This window comes from Papio anubis, chromosome 4, assembly GCF_008728515.1.
Source record: "Papio anubis isolate 15944 chromosome 4, Panubis1.0, whole genome shotgun sequence".
Taxonomy (NCBI): domain Eukaryota; kingdom Metazoa; phylum Chordata; class Mammalia; order Primates; family Cercopithecidae; genus Papio; species Papio anubis.
In genome coordinates, this window is record NC_044979.1 from 71,932,902 (window position 1) to 71,957,696 (window position 24,795).

A 24,795-nucleotide genomic window follows, 5' to 3' on the forward strand; every position below is an offset into this window, starting at 1 on the left:
TTTCTCCTTCACTTATGAAGCTTAGTTTGACTGGATATAAAATTCTGTGTTGAAAATTCTTTTCTTTAAGAATGTTAAATGTTGGCCCCCACTCTCTTTGGGTCTGTAGTGTTTCTGCAGAGATATCTGCTGTTAGTTGGTTGGGCTTCTTTTTGTGGGTAACCTGACCTTTCTTTCTGGCTGCCCTTAACATTTTTTCCCTTCCTTTCAACCTTGGTGAATCTGATGATTATGAGTCCTGGGGTTACTCTTCTCGAGGAGTATCTGTGTGGTATTCTCTGTATTTCCTGAATTTGAATGTTGTCCTGTCTTTCTAGGTTGGGGATGTTCTCCTGGATGATATCCTGAAGAGTGTTTTCCAACTTGGTTCCATTCTCCTCATCACTTTCAGGTACACCAATCAAACGTAGACTTGGTGTTTTCACCGAGTCCCATATTTCTTGGAGGCTTTGTTCATTCCTTTTTATTCTTTTTTCTCTAATCTTGCCTTCTCTCTTTATTGCATTAAGTTACTCTTCAATCTCTGATATCCTTTCTTCTGCTTGATCAATTTGGCTATTGAAACTTGTGTATGCTTCATAAAGTTCTTGTGCTAGGTTTTTCAGCTCCATCAGGTCATTTATGTTCTTCTCTAAACTTCTAGTTATTTATATTCTTCTCTAAACTTCTAGTTAGCAGTTCATCTACCCTTTTTTCAAAGTTCTTAGCTTCCTTGCATTGGGTTAGAACATGCTCCTTTAGCTCGGAGGAGTTTGTTGTTACCCACCTTCTGAAGCCTACTTCTGTCAATTCGTCAAACTCATTTTGTTGCCTTGCTGTTGAGGAGTTGTGATCCTTTGGAGGAGAAGAGGCATTCTGGTTTTTAGAATTTCCAGCCTTTTTGCACTTTTTTTCTTATCTTTGTGGATTTATCTACCTTTTGTTTTTGATGCTGGTGACCTTCCAGTGGGGTTTTTGTGTGGACATCTTTGTTGTTGATGTTGATGCTATTCCTTTCTGTTTGTTAGTTTCCTCCTAAGAGTCAGGACCCTCTGCTGCAGGTCTGCTGGAGTTTGCTGGAGGTCCACTCCAGAGCCTGTTTGCCTGGGTATCACCAGCAGAGGCTGCAGACCAGCAAAGATTTCTGCCTGTTCTTTCCTCTGGAAGCTTCATCCCAGAAGGGCCCCTGCCACATGCCAGCCAGAGTTATCCTGTATGAGGTGTTTGTTGATCCCTGCTGGGAGGTGTCTTCCAGTTAGGAGGCATGGGGGTCAGGGGCCCACTTAAGATGGCAACCTATTCCTTAGCAGAGCTCCAGAATGGTGGTGGGAGACCCACTGCTCTCTTCAGAGCTGTCAGGCAGGGATGTTTAAGTCTGCTGAGGGTGTGCTCACAGCCCTTCCCCTAGGTGCTCTGTCCCAGGGAGATGGGAGTTTTATTCATAAGGCCCTGACTGGGGCTGCTGCTTTTCTTTCATAGATGCCCTACCCAGAGAGGAGGAATCTAGAGAGGCAGTCTGGCTATAGTGTCTTTGCTGAGCTGCGGTGGGCTCTGCCTAGTTCAAACTCCCTGCAGCTTTGTCTACACTGTGAGGGGAAAACCATCTACTCAAGCCTCAGTAATGGTGGATGCTCCATCCCCCGCCAAGTTTCAGCATCCAGGTCGACTTCAGACTGCTATGTTGGCAGTGACAATTTCAAGCCAGTGGATCTTAGCTTGCTGAGCTCCATGTGGGTGGGATCTATTGAGCTAGACCACTTGGCTCCCTGGCTTCATCCCTCTTTCCAGGGGAGTGAACAGTTCTGTCTCAGTGGTGTTCCAGGCACTACTGGGATATGGAAAAAACAAAAAACCAAAAAAACAAAAACAAAAAAACCTCCTGCAGTTAGCTCGAGGTCTGCCCAAATGGCCACCCAGTTTTGTGCTTGAAACCCAGGGCCCTGGTGGTGTAGGCACCTGAGGAAATCTCCTGGTCTGCGGGTTGTGAAGACTGTCGAAAATGTAGTGTCTGGGCTAGAATGCACTATACCTCATGGCACAGTCCTTCATGGCTTCTCTTGGCTAGGCGAGGGAGTTCCCTGACCCCTTGTGCTTCCTGGGTGAGGCAACATCCCATCCTGCTTCAGCTTGCCCTCCATGGGCTGCTCCCAGTGTCTCAGTTGGAAATGCAGAAAGCACCCGCCTTCTGTGTTGATCTCACTGGGAACTGCATACTGGAGCTGTTCCTATTCAGCCATCTTGCCAGCCACCTCTGAATCATAAGATTTCTTTACATATTCTAGGTATAAGTCTCTCATCGGAAACATGATTTGCAAATATTTTCTCCCATTTCATGGGTTGTCTCTTCACTTTATTGATGATAATTTTTGTAGCACAAGAATTTTAAATTTTGATGTAATCCAATTTATCCATCTGTTTCTTTGTTGCTTGTACTTTTAGTGTCATATCTATGAAACTTTTCTCTTACTCAAGGTTATAAAGGTTTAAGCTGATATTTTCTTTTAAGAGTTTTATAGTTTTCATTTTATAAACTAGTTTTATGAAACTATAATTGTAGTTCTTACAGTGAGGTCTTTGATCCATTTTGTGTGAATTTTTCTACATAGTGTGAGGCAAGGGTTCAGCACCATTTACTACAAAGTCTTTTCTTTCTCCATTGAATGTTTTGAATAGTTGAGTTGAATCTGTAGATCAGTTTGGGAAATATTGCCCATGATCATGGGTGTATTCATGGTATCTAATCTATGAAAATTATATGTCTTTCCATTTATTTAGGTTGTCTTTAATTTCTTTCAATAATATTTTATACTTTCCAGAACACAAGTTTTTCACTTCCTTTGTTAAATATATTTGTAAATATTTTATTATTTATGATGCTGTAAGAAATGAAATTATTTTCTTTATTTCATTTTGGATTGTTCAGTGCAAGTGTGTGTAGAAATACAATTGATTTTTGTATAATGATTTTGTGTCCTGCAACTTTGCAAAACTTATTAGTTTGACTAGTTTTTGCTAGATTATTTAGGATTTTCTGAATCATGATGACTTAATCATGTCATGTATACGTATATTTTACTTCTTTCTTTCAAATTTTGATGTCTTTCACTTCATTTTCTCCCCTAATTGACTCACCTTGTGTAATGTTAAATGGAAGTAGTGAGAATAATCACTCTTGTCTTGTTTCTGATCTTAGGGGAAAACATTCAGTTCTTCACTCTTACATACAGGTTGTATATACCTTATCTGAACTACTTGGGACCAGAAGTGTTCTGGATTTGGTGGGATTTTTTTGGATTTTGGTATATTTGCATTGTACTTACCAGTTGAACATCCCAAATAAAAAAATCAGAAATTTGAAATGATCCAGTGAACATTTCCTTTGAGCATGATGTCAGCACTCAAAAAGCTTTGGATTTTAGGGCATTTTGGATTTTGGACTTTCAGATTTGGGATGCTCAACATATATTAACTGTGGGTTTTTCATATATGCCCTTTATCAAGTTGAGAAAGTTCCCTTCCATTCCTAGATTTTTATAAACAATATTTTAGTCTTGCATTGTGTGAAATGTTTTTCCTTTTCTGTTGAGATGATCATGTGAGTTTTGTTCTTTATTGTATTGATATGATGTATTACACTGATTAATTTTTGGTCTTTAAACATTTGTGGACTATTATCCATTATGGTGTCTGCTCAACAGTTATACCTTGGCAAGTGTGAGATAAGTGCTGAGTCCTGGCCATGTTGCTGTCCCTCATTTTTCAAAAAAACATTTAATATTAAGTATGGTATTTCTAATGGAATCTTGTATTAAATGTCACACCGTAAAATTCAAAATTTGCCATTTCTCAGTTTCCTAAACTTAATAGAGCTGTTAGTAAATCGTCTTTACGAGAAATGTATCTCTTCCTATTTATCTGAAGGTAGGTGAAGATAATTTTGTATTGCTCCAGCCCTTCAGCCACCATTATATCAGAATAGGATGAAATTTTTAAACAACATGAATGTGTATCTATAATACACCTTTCAAAAAGAACACATTCTTACCAAATTACACTGTTGTTTTTACTGGAGTCTTAGGTTTTATGATTTTAAAAACATCTCTAAGGCTCAAATTCTACCATTCTTGGTTTGAAATCAACCTCTTCTTTTCCTGTATGGTTGGAATGGTTACACAGCTATGGCCCACAAGCCAAATTTTGCCTGTAGACATGTTTTATTTGTCTACAGACTTTTGAAATTTAGGCCAAGCATGTACTCCTAGCTAGACACCATATTCAATCTTCCTATTGTCTTTTATTATGCATTTAAGCATGGCTTTGGAGCTTGTAATGCTTGCAGTAAACATCTTGTTTTTGACATTTTTATTTATCTCAATGGAACCATTATCTCTTGGCTTACCCAAATTTGAAATATTGGAATAATGGAATCATTATTAATAATTTTATAAAGATTTTTAAATATAAAAATCACTTAAATACAAATAGATTCTCATTATGTAAGATTTAGACAATCAAAAGTACAAAATGCTGAAAGTCCCTTTTCACTTCTGTCTACCACTTTTTTCTCATTTACATGTAATCATTGTCATTAAGTTGGGATGTGTTCTTCCAGCTCACTTTGTAGACTTTTACACGCACACGCACAGACAAATACACACACACAGGCTATTTTTTTATATATAAAAAATAGGCTTGACAAATATAATCCAACTTATTAACAATGGTTACTTCTAGATGGGGAAGAAATAGTAGAGAGGAGGGAAGGGGCTTTTCAATCTTTAGCCATTACTACCAATTCTGTATAATCATGACTTACAAACATATTTATATGAAGACTACATCAGCAAGACACAAAACCCAGCAACTATAAATGAGAATATTGATCGATTGACTATGTAAAAATATTATACTGTATCAGTCAGGGTTCCACCAGATAAGCAGAACTAGCAGGGAGAATAATTATAAATATAAATTCAAATTTAAATACATATATATAGATATAGATAGATATAGATGCAGATAGATATATATAGATAGAGATATGTGTGTGTACACATACAGACACACACACACACACATATGGACTAGCTTGTGTGATTGTTGGGGCTTACTAAGAAAGTCTGAACTCAGTAGAGAAGGTCTTTAAAAAGGGAATATCATAGTGTAAAACTTCATATTCCTTTGGGAGAAGCCTCAGTCCTACTTTTAAGGCTTTTCAACTGATTTAATCAGGTTTACTCAGATTATTTAAGATAATCTCCCTTATTTAAGGTCACCTGAATAAGGACTTTAATTATATCTGCAAACTACCTTCACAAGAAAACTAAGACTAGATGTTTAATTAAATAATTACATATTGTAGCCTAGCCAAGGTAACACCTCACAAAAGTCATCACATATACAAACTAAAAATTTACATATAGCAAAAGACACTGTGAACAGAGATAAGCAACACGCAAGTAAAATATCTATACAATATAGGTAATAGACAAAGGATTAATATTCAGAACTTACTGAGTTCCCCCAAATCAGCGAGAAAGACAAGAAACAGTTGATAGAAAAATGGGCAAAGGATATGCTAGGCAATTTCCACACAAAATTTCATAGTCTGATGAAAAAATACAAGAGAATGCTCAAACTCACTACCAATTAGGGAACTGAAATGTAAAACAATAGCTAATTTTTCCTGATTATTTTAGCAAACATTTAAAATTATGGATAATATCAAAAGCAGGCAAAAATGCAGAGTAATGGGAATTCCTGCTAGGAATCTGTCCTTTCTTACTTTCTTTGTTAATCACTAAGTTCATAAGTTTGATTGTTTATAGTTGAGTCTTCCAACTAAATTCCCTGATTCTTTTCTCCCTGAGTTCAGCTTGCATAGTACTAGTAGATACATCTGAATTCTCTCTTTTTCTCTTACATACACACAGACAATGCCTTAACATTATTTGTAACAGCCTCAGCCTGGAAACCACTAACTGTCTAACAACTATAGCCTGGATAAATAACTTGTGATGTATTCATGCAACAGATTGTTATAATAAAGAAAGTGACTATAAACTACAAGAATCAGCGTGGATGACTCCTCAAAAATACTGTTGGGTAAAGAAGCAAAACAATGAAGAAAACATCAAGCATGATTGTATCTAAACAAAGATCGAAAATGGCAAAACTAAACTATCTTATTTAGCAATGCATACCTAGGTAGTAAAAACATAAAGAAACACAAAGAAATGGTTATTCCAAATATTTAGGTAGCAATTACCTTATGATTTGGGAATGGTGGATGTGGAGGGAGAAAGTTGTGATTTGGGAGTTAAACTCAGGGGATTTCTGGGGTGCTTTTGATCTTAGACTTCTTGACTTTGATGGCAATGACATGTTAAACAGAACATACATGTTTTATGTTTCACTCTATTTGGTTATAGTTAATAATTTTTTTAATTTAAAAATACCACAAGGGAACTTCCTGAGGTGCTGGTAGTTTTCTGTTTCTTGACATGAATGGTGATTGCATAATGTGTGATTAAAAAAAGTAAATTTACTTAAAATTTCCACACTTTTCTCTTTGTTCTATTTGGCTAAAAAATTGTAAAAATAAAGTGGATAAAAAACCTTTATGAATTACTCCCTGCCTACAGAATAAAGATCAGACCCCTAACCTTTCAAAGTCCTCCATATATTGACTACCAGAACCTTTCTAATCCTAACTCCCACTACTGCCTTCTGTGGAAACCAATAATAATAATGATAGCCCAAAACAAATTTAAAAAACCCCCCAAAACCCCAACCTTCAAAACTGCAAACAAAATTAAAAAGTCCACAAAGACACTAATTTTACTAAATTTCCTGTAACAAAAAACTTAACCTTGCTTCTTTTTATTCTTTATTTGAAGGATTTTGAATTGCCTACCACATGTTTTCCTAAGATAAATCAGAGGAGGATGACATGCTTGCTTAGTCTTTGATGATAATGAATATGTGTTTACACGATTGTCAGAAAGAACACATTTCTCCCAAGTTGTTACCTAACTGGTATTGTGTGTTTAGATTAAGAATTTTCTTTCTGATTTAAACCAGCTAAAGCCAGTTTTTTAAAGGACATATATATAAGATGTTAGATACTGGTTTGTGCCCAACAAAACACAGTGAAAACTAAATAACCCAAATCAAGCCCTGAGTCTTCATGTGCAGACTATCAGCTTCACACTTAGTCATAGTTAACTTCACACCTAAATGCCATTGAAAAGAAGCAGGGCCAAATATTCCTGGAAAATGGGACTCTGAGGTTCACAGACGTTTGCTGCAAATACCTGAGCCCCATGCTTTGGGGAGATTTCACTAAGAAGATTGATGTGCAGCTTCCAGGGGAAAGAATGAGGGAGGGGCAGGATGTGGTCTTGGTGAATCAGAAGCGGCCCTCCTTCCCCACCCCTCTTCTGAGTCAGCATGCAGCCACACGGCCCCACATGGTGCAGTTCTGGCTCTCGGATGAGCTGTCACACGGGGTCCTCCCTGCCTGCCTTCACTACAGCACTTGGTGATTTCCAGCACCGTATTTATCATATAAATAGTTTTGTTCTGTCTATAAATTAGTCAAGCAATCCGTTTTTGAATCTTTCTGATAGTGACACAGTGACGTGAGGTGGTGTTGGATTTGCTTGTTGTTGAATTTGCTTGCCTCATTTGGTCCTTAAAATGGTAAAGTAACATCACCCGTTTGTAGACAGCCTCGCAAAAATCTGAGCCCCTGGTTTTGGAACCAAGTCAGCTAGGTTCAAATTCCCACTTGCCACCTTCCAGACCTGGCATTTTATAAGTGCATGTATTCCTTTTTGCCTTAGGGCATGAAACATGTGCTCAACACTTCATTGCTGCAGTGGGAACTGAGAGTCATTCTTGCTGGTGGTACTGGTGGCAGAAGTTACGGCAAGCTCCCACAGAGCAGTGGCTGGCTCCAGTGCCCGTGTCTGGGCTCCAGGGCTGGCAGTGTGGCAGAGTGGGCCACACTCACCAGTGCTGGGCAATAAAACAGCATTTGTTTTTTTTTAATTATTGTTATTATACTTTATGTCCTAGGGTACATGTGCACAAAGTGCAGATTTGTTACATATGTATACATGTGCCATGTTGGTGTGCTGCACCCATAAACTTGTCATTTACATTAGGTATATCTCCTAATGCTATCCCTCCCCCCTCCCCCCACCCCACAATAGGCCCCGGTGTGTGATGTTCTCCTTCCTGTGTCCAAGTGCTCTCATTGTTCAATTCCCACGTATGAGTGAGAACATGCGGTGTTTGGTTTTCTAAAAACAGCATTTTCACATTGGACCAGCTCCATGACTTCATTTGGGGTATTGTTCATGGCTACAGGGTCCTCACATTGGCTATCCTGGCAAATCTGGGAATTCTGCAATGCCCTTTTAAGCACATTCCCTTTTGCTTAAACCAAACCTGGTCTCTTTTAAATGTAGTAAAAGATATTGACTGATAGAGTGACCTTGTGAAAATTTACTTTCTCATCTATAAAATAGCTCAATAATAGCCATCTCTAAGAGTTATTGGGAGATTTCAATATATTAATGCATGCAAGTACTCAGTGTGGTGTCTGGCACTAAAATATTAGTTATTAATTATTAATAATGTGCTGGGCACAGGAAGAGCATTGGACTCTCTGTAATGAGAGTGTATCTTGTTATTGGGAGGGTCTCTCTGTTTCAGGGTTAGGAATGATAGGATTAAAAATAATTTGGGAATTTTTATGACTCATGACTTTATGGTTGGTTGATTTAGGCAACCATATAGCTTTCGTTTTACTTATTTAATTTGAATTTAATTTGTGGACTTGTAAGGGCATAAATATTAGTTTTACAGCTTGATTTTGACACAAAGCAAGATACTGAACATTAACACCACCACAGAGGCCTACTTTGTGCTCCTGTCCCTGTTGTTACTTCCTCCAAAGGTAACCACAGCACAGATTCCTATTACTATAAATTAATGTTGCCTGTTTTTGAATTTTATTTGAATGAGATTACATAGTATATACTCTTTTTGTTGCTAAATGTTACAGCTTTGAGATTCATTAATGTTTTTATAGATAGATATAGTTTTCTTCATTGCTAAATTGTATTCCATTATACATATATACCACAATTGATCTATTCTATTGTTAACGGGTAACATGGTTTGGCTCTGTGTCCCTACTAAAATTGCATATCAAATTGTATCCCCAATGTCAGAGGAGGGGCCTGGTGGGAGGTCATTGAATCATGGGGACGGACTTCCCCCTTGCCACTCTTGTGATGAACAAGATCTGGTTGTTTGAAAGTGTGTAGCACCTCCCACTTCACTCCCTCTCTCTCCTCCTGATCATGTGAAGACTGTGCCTGCTTTGCCTTTGCCTTCTACCATGATTATAAGTTTCCTGAGGTCTCCCCAGGAGCAGAAGCCTATATAGCCTGCAGAACTGCAAGCTGATTAAAACTCTTTTCTTTATAAACTACCCAGTCCCAGGTATGTCTTTGTAACAGTGTGAGAATGGACTAATGCATGGGCATTTGGATTGCTTCTAGTTTGGTGCTATGGAGAATAATGTGCTAGGAATATTCTCATTCTCATAACTATTGTTTTGTGCACACATGTATGCATTTCAGTTAGGTTTATACCTGCAGATTGAATGACTGAATCATACGGTGCACATATGTTCAGCTTTACTGGCAACAAAATTTCCAAAGTAGTTTTTACCAATTTATACCCTCAAAGCATCCTATGAGTTTCTATTGCTGTATATCCTCATCAATACTTGGTATTGTCAATCTTTTTAATTTTAGCCATTCTGGGGTGTGTGTAGAGATATCCTATTTTGTTTTCAATTTGCATTTTCTGGATAACTAGTAATGTTGAGTACCTATTCATGTTCATTGGCCATTTGGATATCTCTTGTAAAAAGCTGTTCAAGTTTTTTCCCCGTTTAGAAAAATATCGAGCCTGTCTTTTTTATAGATTTACAAGAGGTATTTACATAGTCTAGATATGAGTTATTTGTATGATTTAAATATGTCAAATATCTTCTTCCACTTTGCATCTTGCCTTTTCATTATCTTAATGGTGTCTTTTGATGAATAGATGATTTAAATTTTAATAAGTCCAAATGATCAGTAATTTTATTAGGCTAGTACATTTTATTTTAATTAATATACTTTATTTTTAAAGCAATTTTAGTTTTACAGAAAAATTGAGCCAAAGAGCAGAGATTCCCATATACTCCCTGCTCTTCCAGTTTCCCTATTAATTTGTGTCTTGCATTGATGTGATACATTTGTTACAGTTGATGAACTGATATTAATACATTGTTGTTAACATAAAATCCATCTCTTCTTATATATTTATAAATATCCTGTTGGTTCTGTTTGTCTGGAAAGCCCTGATTTATACACCCTGGCAACCACTAATCTTTTTACTGTCTCCATAGTTTTGTCTTTTCCAAAATGACATTTGTTGGAGATATACATATTTAGCCTTTTAGACTGGCATCTTTCACTTGGCAATATGCATTTAAGGTTCCTCTATATCTGTGTGTGGATCATTTTTTCTTTTTGTTCAATAATATTAATATTACATTGTAGGGATGTACCACAGTTTGTTAATCCATTTATCAATTGAAAGACATCTTGGTTGCATTCAATTTTAGGCAATTATTAATAAAGTTCCTGCAAACATTCATGTCAAATTTTTGTGTGAACATAAGTTTTTAACTCATTTGGGCAAATACATAGGAGTATGATTGCTGGATCATAAGGTGAGACAAGGTTTAGCATTGTCATAAAATTCCATTTGTCTTCCAAAGTGGCTGTACCATTTTACAATCCTACCAGCAATGAATAAGAGTTCTGGATGGATATGTGTGTGTGTGTGTGTGTGTGTGTATGTTTGTGTGTGTGTTCTATATATGTATATATGTATATGTGTGTCTGTGTGTGTACACATGTGTGTATGTAAAACTTGATCCCTACTTCACATCAGATATAAAAATCAATTTCAGATGGATTGAAAGGTAAATCAATAAAGGTTCTAGAATATAACATAAGAGAAGATACTGCTTACAATTTCCTTTAAAGCATTAACTTAAAAGAATAAAAAAACAAGTCACAGACTGAGGGGAAATATTTGTAAAACACGTACATAATAAAGATCTTCTATCCAAAATATACAAAGAACTCTTAAAACTCAACAGTAAGAAAACAAACAACCCAGTTACAAAGTGGGCAAAAGACCTGAACAAACACCCACCAAAGAAGATATACAGATGGCAAATGGCATATCAACAGATATCCAACATCATATGCCATTAGAGAGTTTCAGATTACAACAAGATAACACCACCCATCTATTAGAATGGTTAAAATCCAAAACACTTTAATACCAAATGCTGATGAGAATGTGGAACAATAAATCCAGCATAATTTATTTAAAAGGTCATCCTTTTCCCACTCCATCATAGTAACAGTGTTGTTGAAAATCAGGTAACTGTATATAAGGACTATTTCTGGACTCAATTCTGTCCTCTTGGTCTGTTTATTTTTCCTGGTGCCAATATCACTCTTTTGGTTACTGTAGCTTTAAAATAAACTTTGATAGCTCTAAGCTAATCTTCTTCACAATTCTCTTGGCTATTCTTGATCCTTTGCATTTCCATATAAAGCTTAGAAACAATTGGCCAATTTCCATACACACAGAGAGATAAACAAAAAACAGGCTGAGAACTTGATTGTAAATGTTTTGAATCTATAGATCAGTGTTATCAAAACTTTCGGTCTTGCGACCCCTTTACAATCTTAAAAAGTATTGAGAACTCTGAAGAGCTTTTTTTTATGTGAGTTATATCTATTAATTGTTACCACAATGATATGGAAAACTGAGAAAATTTAAACATACTTATTAAATCATTTAAAAATAACAATAAACCCATTACATGTTAAAATAAGTGAAAACATCTATGTTTTCTAAAAGAAAAAAAAATTAAGTGAGAAAAAGAACCTTGCTTTATGTTTCTGCAAATTTTGTTTGTTTGTTTGTTTGTTTTAGATGGAGTTTTTCTCTTGTTGCCCAGGCTGCAGTGCAGTGGCACAATCTCGGCTCACTGCAACCTCCACTTCCCAGGTTCAAGCAATTCTCCTGCCTCAGCCTCCCAAGTAGCTGGGATTACAGGCATGTGCCACCATGCCTGGCTTGTTTTTACAAATTTTTTTTAAATGCCCAGCTTACTGGAAAACAGTGGGATTCTTTTATTGCTTCTGTCTTTAATCCATTGTGATATGTTGTTTTGATTGCAGTACATAAAGAAAATCTGGGCTCCGGTATATGTAATTAAAAAGGAAAATGTTTTAGTAGTCTTTTTCAGAAAATGGTGAATCTTCTTCTTTGATACTACAATGAAACAGAAAAAGTGGTATTTTCTTAAATTTTAAATGTAATGTTTGATACTTTAAAAATGGGTTTTAATTCCCTGGTGATTTTTTTTTTTTAATCTTCTCATTAATGTTTTTTCAAAATATCACAGTTATTTTAAAGCCAGTGTCTTATAACTCCAATGTTTGTATCACCTACGGTTCTGTTTTTAATTGTCTATTTTTTCTCTTTATTTTTGTTTGTTTGGCCCCAATTCCTAGTATACTTAGTAATTTTTTACTGATTACAAGAAATTTATTGAGAAAATTATAGAGTCTCTGAATGATGTAAGCTTTTCCAGAGAAGATTTAGTTTTTTCTCCTGGAGGGCAGGTAGAGTACATGCAGAACACTTTAATCTGGTTAAGGCTTTTCTATTTTTGAATTATTCTTACTCCTAGGGTATATCCCTTTCAGGGCCCTAATTGAAAGCCTGAAGTGTTTGCTAGTGCCTCTTTTACTTGGTGGTTCCTGAATTCCAATTTTTGTTTCCTTGGTACCATGAGATTGCCTAAATATCTGCTTAGCTTTTTAGCTTTGTAGCAGCTGCTTTCTGTCTAGTTTCTGCCATCTTGCCCCATATGTGCTCATCTTACAAATCAGGAAATGCTTCATACGAAAATTTGCATGCAGAATGTTGGGCTTACTTCTCTCTGTAACTCCCTTTTCTCCTGGAGCTGGAGTCTTTTATTCTGGGCTTTCATTTCTCTTCTATGTGCAGAAAATATATTAAAAATAAGAATAAAGTTTATTACAGAAATCAAATATGTCTTAATATTAGGAAATGTATGAATATGGTTCATCAAAATGTTTTAAAAATCAACAATCCTTTTTAATTATAAATGTTTTTCTTAGTAAACTGTAGCTTGATGACTGCTTTATCAACAGGACTTTAAAAAATCTAGTTATCTATCCAAGGGATTGACAAATATGGCACATGGGTCAGTCACTTGTTTTTGTAAATAAAGTTTTATTGGAACACTGACCTGCCAATTTATTTATGACATCTATGGCTACATCCGTGCTACAATGGCAGAGCTGAGTAGTTGTAATAGAGGTTGGGTCATAGTCTAAATCCTAAAATATTTACTCTTTGGCCCTTTAAGCAGATGTTTGCCAATCCTTTATCTATCTTAGGCAGTTTCCTCATCTGTAAACTGGGGATAACGTCACCTTACTTCACCAGGTAATAAAATAATTTTATATCATTATATATATTTGTGTATACAGTTGACTCTTGAGCAACACAAGCTTGAACTGCACAGGTTCACTTGCTATGCAGATTCTTCTCAATATATTTTGGAAAATGCTTTGGAGATTTGCGATAATTTGAGAAAACAGATGAACTGCGTGAATTAAGAAAAAGTTAGATATGTTATGAATGCACATAATATGTGTAGACATTAATCTGTTTTACCATTTACTATCAAAATACGCACAACTGTATCATAAAAATTTAAATTTTATCAAGATTTACATACACACTTATAGACCAAAAATGGTGCCATTTGTGGTGGAGGGAAGTGTAAACAAATGTAAAGATGCAATTTTAAGCAATAACTGCATAAAACTAATTGTAGTACATATTATAGTACCATAATAATTTGTTTGTTTGTTTGTTTTTTGAGACAGAGTCTCGCTCTGTCGCCCAGGCTGGAGGTGCAGTGGCGCGATCACGGCTCACTGCAAGCTCCGCCTCCCGGGTTTACGCCATTCTCCTGCCTCAGCCTCCCGAGTAGCTGGGACTACAGGCGCCCACCACCATGCCCGGCTAATTTTTTGTATTTTTAGTGGAGACAGGGTTTCGCCGTGTTAGCCAGGATGGTCTGGATCTCCTCACCTCGTGATCCGCCCGCCTCCGCCTCCCAAAGTGCTGGGATTACAGGCATGAGCCACCGCGCCCAGCCTACCATAATAATTTTATAGCCACCTCCTATTGCTATTGTAGTGAGCTCAAGCGGTTTATCTGCCTAAAATGCTATGTAATGCTAATCATCTTCGTGTGAGCAGTTTGTCTCTCCAGTAAATTGCGTATAGCAGTAAAAAGTGGTCTCTTGTGATTGTTGCGTATTTCCCATTATGCTTAGTGCCATACTGTAAATCTTGAATAACATTATGGGACCCATACGAAGTGCCACTAGTGATGCTGGAAGTGCTCCCAAGAAGCATAGAATCGTCATGATATTACAAGAAAAAGTTGACTTTCAGACAGATGATTCATCCAATAAACAGACCATGTAAATGTATGATATTGATAAATACAATATAGTATTGTAAATGTATTTTCTCTTCCTTATTATTTTCTTAATAACATTTTCTTTTTTCTAGCTTATTTTATTGTAATAATACAGTATATAATATACATAGCATACAAATATGTGTTAATCTACTGTTAGCCTACTACAGTAGGCTATTAATAGTTAAGTTTTTGGAGAATCAAAACATACATGCGTGAGGGGTTGGCACTCTGACCCCTGCATTGTTCAAGGGCCAACTGTATATCTGGATGGGTGTGTATACAACTGTATATCTGTATATTTTTATGTGTGTGTACACATACACATAATATTTTCACTCAACATTAACATCGAGAGAGTCAAATAGAGGGGACAAGTGATGGTTCTTAACATTTCATTCTGTTCTATTCAAAAGTTTTACAGGTAGTCTGGGTTGATGAAAGGTATAATTATAGTTAGGAGAAATTAGAAAGTAACCTAATAATCTCATAAACACAAGGACCACAATTGGGCTCCTTTGACAGTAGAAACCTACCACAATACACAGAGACATATTTTTCCTTAGCTTGGATCAAGAAAAAAGAAATCTCTAGACCAAAAGAATTAGAGGAAATGTTGATCAATTACTTGGCTCAGTTTGTTGCTTTAGATGGGTGTGTTTATAAATTACTTAGGCCATAGCTTAACTTTCAAAGATCTTCTGAGACATTTTTTTTCTGTCTTATTCCAACATTTTTTTTTTCTTTTTTGGCATCAATAAATTCTTCTTAGTGTCTCATCAAAATATCTCTAGAATTACATTTATCTTATTTTGTTCTTCTTTTTCACTCTTTTGAGTACACGGAGAACAAATTATCAGTGACTTCAGTTACTAAAATCCTTCAGTTACTTGATGAAAACCATCAAGCCTCACTTGAGTCAGCTGTAGAATGAGCACTTTTAATATTTTTTTCACAAGACCTGCTCTGTTCTTTTAGCTTTTTAATCAATGACAATGGGGAGGTTATCCATGGAGAGCATTAAATGAAAATCCAAATGTTGCAGCAAATATTTAAATTGATTAGAAGGAGCGTAGGACATGAAGGGAACTAATGTATGTTGGATGTCTATATGAGAAGTTATACTAGCCGTTTAACTACATTAAGGCACTAATTCAAGTAATATGCTATCAATTCTATAAACTAGGTGATATCATTGATATTTTATAGTTGAAGCTAGGAGACATTGACTAAGATATATACAATTAGTTGCAAAAATTTCTGAGGAATGTATAAGTAGGTAATTTGTAAGTAGTTGTAAGTAGTTAATGCCACTTGCAAGTTGTAGTTAACTCTTTTGTAATCAATCTGATGGTACAGTCATTTATATTATTTCTCCAAGAATATAACACAGGCAGAGGAGCTGAGAGCTTAAGAGTTTAGGCTTTGATCTGGATTCAAAGTGCTCTACCACTTTTTATCTATATAATGGGAAATGGATTTAATATTCCCAAGCTACAGTTTTCTCTTAAGATAATAATAAGAATACTTTATAGGATTGTTGTGAGGATTATATGAGATAACACATATAAAATCTTAGCATATTTCCATGTAAGGGCACAATACATAGTGGTTTTTATTAATATTATTGCAGGTGAGTGGTAGAGCCAAGATTTTTAGGACTTATTTATCTTAGTATCTTCAGGGCTTAGAGTAGTATATAGTCTTCAGAAGAGAGAGTTGTCACACAGCACAGAGAAAGTGAGTTAACAAAGAATATTTAGGAATAGTTAAGCAAGTAAGGGTCTTCTTAGGCCTAGAGAATGGCAATATTGACAACACATGTACCTAAAAGTATGAAAGGAAAATATCAGAGTTTGATATTTTTGGTGGTTTGCTCCAAAAATACCAACAAATAAATTGCGATGCAGTGAGAGATTATTTTTTAATCTGATGACAGTGCATGACTTCAATTGGGTCAGAGAAAACTAGATGCTCAGATTGGAGGCTGAGCCTTGGATGAGAGGGGATGAAGGCCTGCTCCAGGGTGGCAAAGGGAACAAAAGAAAGGCATAGATTTCGGAGACATCATGAAAGAAGATGCAGGCTCAATAAAGTATCTTGAGTACCTACCATGGGTTAGGTGTCATGCTAGGAGCCTGTGTGGTTTTCTCGTTGATTTGGAGGTGACAAACTGAGGCTCTGAGAGACTAAGTGATTTGCTTAGTGTCACAGAACTAATAACAGATTTAATGTGGGGTTCTCATTCCAAGGCCAGCTTTGATTTTTAAATATACGTCAACTACCTCTCTTGGAGTCAATGACAAATTGGACATGGAAGAAAGATGAGGAGGGAAGCAAGATAATTGAGAACATAATAATACCATGAGAAGTCAAGAAGTGAATATGCACTACCATGCATATATATACATGCACACACACACACACACACACACACTGTCCCATCCTCCCTGTTAAGGTCTGAATGTTGGCATCTCCCTTAAATTCATACGTTGGAACCTAGCACCAGTGTGATAGTATTAAGAAGTGGGAGTCTTTTGTGAATAAAGTTATGAGGGCTCTGTCTTCATGAATGGGATTAGTACCTCTTATAAAAGAGGTTGAAGGGAGCTGCCTTGGCCCTACTGCCATGTGAAGATGAAGCAACAAGTTGTCATCCATAAAGCAAAGATTCCTCACCGGACACTGAATCTGCTGGTGCCTTGATCTTGGACTTCCCAACCTCTGGGACTGTGAGAAATAAATGCCTATTATTTGTAAGTCTTAAGTCAGCGTCCAGTATGAGCATCCAGTTTTCTCTGACCCTATTGAAATTTTGCACTGTCATCATATTAAAAAAAATCTCTCACTGCATTGCAATTTATTTATTGATATTTTTGAGCACCCAGTCTAAGGTATTTTTTACAACAGTCTGAATGGACTAAGACGCTCCCAAATATATAACAACACACAAAGATTCTCTAGTTAATATCCATAATCACACAGAATCCACAAATCTCTTATCTGACAGCAATGTTTTGAAATAAACTTGTGTAGTATGCCTCCCAAAAAGAACCAAATACAAATAGATATAGTAAAGGTATATGGCCAATTTTTATGGAACAGTGACCAAATCATAGCACTGTGGTTACATGCATTATGTCATTTAATCACAATAACCCTGTGAGAGTCTTATGAGGTAGGTATTCTCATTGAACCCATTTTACAAACAAGGAAACAGATGCACAGAAAGATTGCCCAACATAAACTGTGATATAGAGCTGGCATTGTCTTTTAGCTAGAAATTGGAAATTGGAAGCATAAGTATATTCCATGCTTTGTTTTGCTAAATTCCTATTTTTAGGATATTTAGGTGCTACATGAGGGTATGTAAGCAACTCAGACAAACAAACATCATCTTTCTGCATTGAGGAGCCAGTGACAAAATGACAATGTATTATGACCTTTGTGTATATGTGAATAGCATATCTTAGAACTTTGCCCATAGCAAACATAGTAGAATAAATGCATCAATATCTCTGTAATAAATGGGAGATGTTGCTTCTAGCTAGTGTTCTCTGTTTCTATCTCCTAGGTACAGTATACATTTTTTAGTTGTTCACCTCTTTTTCTCTGTTATTTATTTTATCTTTCTTCCTGCAGACTTACCCTTTTAGAATATGGCCATCAATTTTTACTACCAGTCCCAAAACAGAGCTTCTCTTTTTAGCTCCACCCCAGTCCTGAGCATCTTCCCACTCCACTTGGGAAGCTGAAAACCTCACAGGCCATGCTTTTATGGATGCCTGGATACCCCCCAGTGTGGGCAATAAAGCTCTTTATATAGAGAATGGAATTATGGCTCAGTATCTATTTGAGCTTGCTGTTCCTGGAACCAGAGATAGTTTTTTTGTGACCAACAGAAAACTTACTAATCTTCTTTAAGTGACAGAAACCCAGCTGAAACTCAAGCAAAGGAAAACAATCATTTGGTTGACTGGAACTAAGAAGAATCAAAGAGGAGCTGGAATCAGACACTATCCCAAATCTCTCTCTTTCTCTCTCTCTCTCTTCCCATATCTCCCTCTCACTTAGAGGATTGTCAACAATGAGAAAAATACAGCCTATCTCCTACTGGCTTAAGAAATAAGTCCTTCATTTCCTTCAAGTGTTTGTTCAAATCTCACTTCTTCAGTGAAGCCAACCAATTCTCACTTTATTCAACATCAAAACCTGTCCTTTTGATCCCACATTCCTGATCCTTTTTGCCATGTTCCTCTTATGAATTTTTTTCTGCTTACTATTTCCTAACATACTATAGAATTTTCTATTTATGTTTTTAGTTTATTATCTCTCTTGGCTAGAATGTGAGTTCCACAAGGGTAGGGATCTTGTGTTTTGTTCACTGAGCTACTTCAGACCCCTAGCATAGGGTATGGGACATGGTAGATGCTCAACGAATATGATTGCATGAATGAAAGGGAATCTATTATCTTACACAAGAAGAAATCTCAAGTTGAGTGGACCCAGGATTGTTGGTTCAATGGCTCAATGACATAATTGAAAATCATATTTTTTCCATCTTTCTTGTCTGCCATCCTCAGCACTTCAGCTAGGCCCCTTAAGCTGGCTGTCTCCATGTTTGCAAGACGGCTGCTGCAGTTCCAAGTATCACATGTTGACAAGTATCACATGGTGATAAGACATATGCGGCAACAGCAGAAGGATGGTTGCTAGCTGCTTCTTTTCTGACTCTATTTTTTTTTCTTTAATCAGTGAAAAGTCATATATTATTTTTTAAAAGCCACACTTGCATATATAACAACTAAAGTTAAGATAACTGGTTATAATTGCATTAGTTTCTAAGCTAACCCTTACAAACAAGAATGCTTATTCTTAATATAAGTTACTCAAGTGCAACAATGTGTTAGTTTTGGAAGAAATAAGTCAATGTAAATGTGTGAAATGTTAGGAAGGCATTTCTAGGTATAGTAAGTATAATAATTCAACATTGCTTTTGAAAAGTATAATAGCTAGAAAAACTATTTTTAAAAATCTATAGTAGTTTCTTATTTTGATAAAATTCTTAGAGAGAAATAAAACATGAGATCTGCCATGAAGATGACTAATGGGAAGGTGTTGTTGATTATATTAAAGTAAGGCAATGTATCTTTAAAAACTGTGAAAATGTATTTTAAAATACAAATTTTCTATACAGTATGATATAGCCAAAATATATGAGAGACAATTTATTTGTTTTTTGGCTTAATCGATGGAATGCGTATTTTATTTAACCTATGTTATAGGTCAAATGGATTAAAAAATTAACTTTTGCTAAGAACATGAGACGGTAGTAAGGGGTCTGTTGAACTCATTTAATATTACTCTTTGAAAAAGTAAAGAGTATATGGTGAAAAATATTAATTGAAAAATGGACTATATTGGTTGTAATCTTGTTCAACATTATCTGTAAGCCTCATGCTTATAAAATCTGAAGCAAAAATAACTACAGATCACCCTGTTAATCCTTTGGGCATTCCTAGTTGAATTAAGTTTGTCCTTGTTAAAGAAATTATCTTCGTTTTTCTTCCCCCTCAGGCATGCATGTAAAACAGTTCCTGTCTCAATGTATGCCTTAGGCAAAAAGTTCAGTGCTCAATTACCTGCTGTCTGAAGTCTCATATTTTGCAGCAAGCAAGTGAAATAGCATTTTAATCAGAAGTCTTGACCTCTGCTCTTCTTTTCCCTTCACAGCACTGTAAGCTATTTGGCATATGAAGGTCTTGACCTAAGAAAACCATCTTGGATAACCACAGCAAGGAAAAGGAAAAATGCAACACCTAGGAGATTTCAGTAAACAGTAGAATCATGCCAACCTAATCTGTGTTAAAATGCTTGGAATGTGGGAGCCGCTGATGATGCCTGTTGTCTGTGTGTCTGACTGAATCCTTTCTTTTCTCAGAGCAGCAAAGCAAAGCCTGGGAACCAGGCCAAATGCCTGCCACTTACCTTAAATTGATCAGCCACTTTGAGATTAAAACCCCTGAAAGCTGCCACACCGTGAAAACAAGGCCTCCTTCACATTAAAGGCAAATTGCGACTTTGGGTTTGCTGTGATCTTTTTTCCATTTTATCCAGTTTTTCACAGTGCACTTTTTTCCCCCCTTTCCATTTATGCTCCAATATAGAAGCCAATAGTTACAGCATCTTGGCCAAGCATTCATTAAGGTTTATAAGAACAAAATTTATGGTTATTTAGGAGTTGGCACAAAGGCAGACTGTTGCTGGAAAAAGAAAAAGAAATACAGGTGGGAAATAGAAGCCTCCACAAAGGCCCACACTATACAGTAGTGTACTAGGCTCTAGTAGTGGGCTGGGAGGAAAATGAAATAGTATTTGAAACCAGCTGCTCTTCTATTCTGAAGCATTCTCATTGATGGCTCTGCAGATTATTGAAACAAGTATACTGAAGAGATTTTTCTGTCTTGGGTAAATGCTACCATTTACAGGAGCTGACAGTAGAGATAAATAGATGTGTGCTAATCTGAAGATCTGTCAGTTTTGCTAAAGGATAAAGTGCATTTAAAAAAGAAATATATATCTCTCTAAAATCCTATGTAGATAGATAGAATCATATATATGTGATTAGAATGAGGTCTCTCCCATAACAAGAAGAGTCACATTATCCTCCTCAGCGGAACTTACATAACGCCAAGCCTGTGTTCCCAAAAATCTAGGGTGTGGGTAAAACACACCCTTAATCTTAGAATTCGGATAGTAACGTGGAATTCTGATGCAGGCTGGAAGACTTTATTCTCCTTCAGGAAATACTGTTAATGATTCTTCGTCCTTTAAAAAAATGCCCTGGTTTTCTTCACTAGGGGAGTAAGAAAGCTCTTTGCCCTATCTTTTGCAATATTTATTAAGTAAACCTTTTAAAAATATAGTTTAGTTTCTACTCATTGTTGTCTAAGAACTACCTGGAGTACCATCATTTATTGAAAAAATATACAGCTTCAGTGTTTCATGATGTAAACTGTTCCTAAAATATCACTTATTTTAGCTGCACAGGTAACTCACTATATGACTTGGGGCAGGTTAATTTACATGTTCAGCCATCTCCCATTCTCAAATAGGAATACTAATAACATTTATAATAGTAATATTTTATAATAATATTTAATACTAAGTATATATAATATATTATATATAATAATAATTTATAATATTATTATAATAATAAATGTACTCTTCCACTGTGATGAGGTACACTGTGATGAAGTATTTGCTTCTACTTCCATAACTTTGCACATGCTAGAATATTTTACCCTTTCCTCCCCATGAAATGAAGTTCATCATTTTTACTGACACTGTTTTGGAAGCCTTCTACCTGATTCTTTTTATTCCTTTTTATCAGCATCACTTCGACATGGATACACATACTGGTATTTTGACCCGCATTTGTTCACAGGTTGCTCTGCAACAGACCTATTTAATTGTGCATGGATATAAATGATTCCTCCTAACTATACATGCTTAAAGCTCCCCAAGGGCAAGGGGAATGACCTTCCTGATATCTCTCCACTATTACAGTCCTCTGTTCTGAAAAGACACTAATTAAATCTAGAAAATTGAAGATGCACAGAATCTTTTGTGTCATTTCATAAAATGTCAACTACAACTCTGGATGCATGAGCACATATGTGATCATCATTTACAAATAATATTGATTATTTCTGAGCCTGGGTTAGTCTGTTTAGCAGTCATAAGTCATTTACCTTGTTTTGTGGAGTGTCAGAAAGCCAGAGCCAAGATAAAAGGAAACACAGAAACAGTTATGGCTCAGTCTGTTGGTCAACTCTGTTTCTGCCCCTTTTTAACCAGTTTGTCTTATAAGTTTGTCATTAAAATTTTCCATCACACCTAATAGACTTTTATCTTGATCATCAATTTTATAACTTCCAAGTCTTCAAACTTTATATTTCCTATCAATTGTGATTGTTCTGTGTTTCTTTTTTTTTCCCATTTTTAAAAAATTATCTTTAAGTTCTGGGGTGCATGGGCAGAACGTGCAGTTTTGTTACATAGGTATACACATGCCATAGTGGTTTACTACACCCGTTAATCCGTCAACTACATGAAGTATTTCTCTTAGTGCTATCCCTCTCCAACCTCCCCATCCCCCGACAGGCCCTGGTGTGTGATGTTCCCCTCCCTATGTCCATGTATCCTCATTGTTCAACTCCCGCTTATGAGTGAGAACATGGTGGTGTTTGGTTTTCTGTTTTTGTGATAGTTTGCTAAGAATGATGGTTTCCAGCTTCTTATGTGTCCCTGCAAAGGACATGAACTTATCCTTTTTTATGGCTGCATAGTATTCCATGATGTATATGTGCCACACTTTCTTTATCCAGTCTATCATTGATGGACACTGGGTTGGTTCCAAGTCTTTGCTATTGTGAATGGTGCCATAATAAACATATGTGTGCATGTGTCTTTATAGTAGAATGATTTATAATCCTTTGGGTATATACCCAATAATGAGATTGCTGGGTCAAATGGTATTTCTAGTTCTAGAACCTTGAGGAATCGCCACACTGTCTTCCACAATGGTTGAACTACTTTACACTCCCACCAACAGTGTAAGCATTCCTATTTCTCCACATCCTCTCCAGGATCTGTTGTTTCCTGACTTTTTAATGGTTGCCATTCTAATTGGCATGAGATGGTATCTCGTGGTTTTGATTTGCATTTCCCTAATGACCAGTGATGATGAACTTTCTTTCATGTGTCTGTTGGCTGCATAAATGTCTTCTTTTGAGAAGTGTCTGTTCATATCCTTTGCCCACTTTTTGATGGCGTTGTTTTTTTGTCTTGTAAATTTGTTTAAGTTCTTTGTAGATTCTGGATATTAGCCCTTTGTCAGATGGATAGATTGCAAAAATTTTCTCCCATTCTGTAAGTTGCCTGTTCACTCTGATGAGAGCTTCTTTTGTTATGAAGAAGCTCTTTAGTTTAATTAGATCCCATTTGTCAATTTTGGCTTTTGTTGTGATTGCTTTTGGTGTTTTAGTCATGAAGTCTTTGCCCAATACCTATGTCCTGAATGGTATCACCTAGGATTTCTTCTAGGATTTTTATGGTCCTAGGAGGGAGTCTTTGATTCATCTTGAGTTGATTTTTGTATAAGCTGTAAGGAAGGAGTCTGGTTTCAGTTTTCTGCATATGGCTAGCCAATTTTCCCAACAACATTTATTAAATAGGGAATCTTTTCCCCATTGCTTGTTTGTGTAAGGTTTGTCAAAGATCAGATGGTTGTAGATATGTGATGTTATTTCTGAAGCCTTTGTTCTGTTCCATTAGTGTATATCTCTGTTTTGGTACCAGTACCATGCTGTTTTGGTTACTGTAGCCTTGCAGTATAGTTTGAAGTCAGGTAGCCTGATGCCTCCAGTTTTGTTCTTCTTGCCCAGGATTGTCTTGGCTATGTGGGCTCTTTTGTGGTTCCATATGAAGTTTAAAGTAGTTTTTTCCAATTCTGTGAAGAAAGTCATTGGTAGCTTGATGGGTATAGCATTGAATCTATAAATTACTTTGGACAGTATGGCCATTTTCATGATATTGATTCTTCCAATTCATGAGCATGGAATGTTTTTCCATTTGTTTGTGTCCTCTCTTATTTCCTTGAGCAGTGGTTTGTAGTTCTCCTTGAAGAGTTCCTGCACATCCCTTGTAAGTTTTATTCCTAGGTATTTTATTCTCTTAGTAGCAATTGTGAATGGGAGTTCACTGATAATTTGGCTCTCTGTTTGTCTGTTATTGTTGTATAGGAATGCTTGTGATTTTTTCACCTTGATTTTGTATCCTGAGACTTTGGCAAAGTTGCTTATCAGCTTATGGAGATTTGGGGCTGAGATGATGGGATTTTCTAAATATATAATCATGTTGTCTGCAAACAGAGATAATTTGACTTCCTCTCTTCCTATCTGAATACACCTTATTTCTTTCTTTTGCCTGATTGCCCCGGCCAGAATTTCCAATACTATGTTGAATAGGAGTGGTGAGAGAGGGCATCCCTGCCTTATGCCAGTTTTCAAAGGGAATGTTTCCAGTTTTTGCCCATTCAGTATGATATTGGCTGTAGGTCTG

General features: G+C 36.3%; 1 long non-coding RNA gene across 1 annotated transcript; it reads left to right on the forward strand.

Moving 5' to 3' along the window:
• Nucleotides 1-14,278: 14,278 nt before the first annotated feature.
• Nucleotides 14,279-20,751, forward strand: LOC101014496. The gene is made up of 2 exons (XR_645160.4): nucleotides 14,279-14,674; nucleotides 20,401-20,751. It is a non-coding gene; the product is annotated as an uncharacterized LOC101014496 (long non-coding RNA).
• The last annotated feature ends 4,044 nt before the right edge of the window (nucleotides 20,752-24,795 follow it).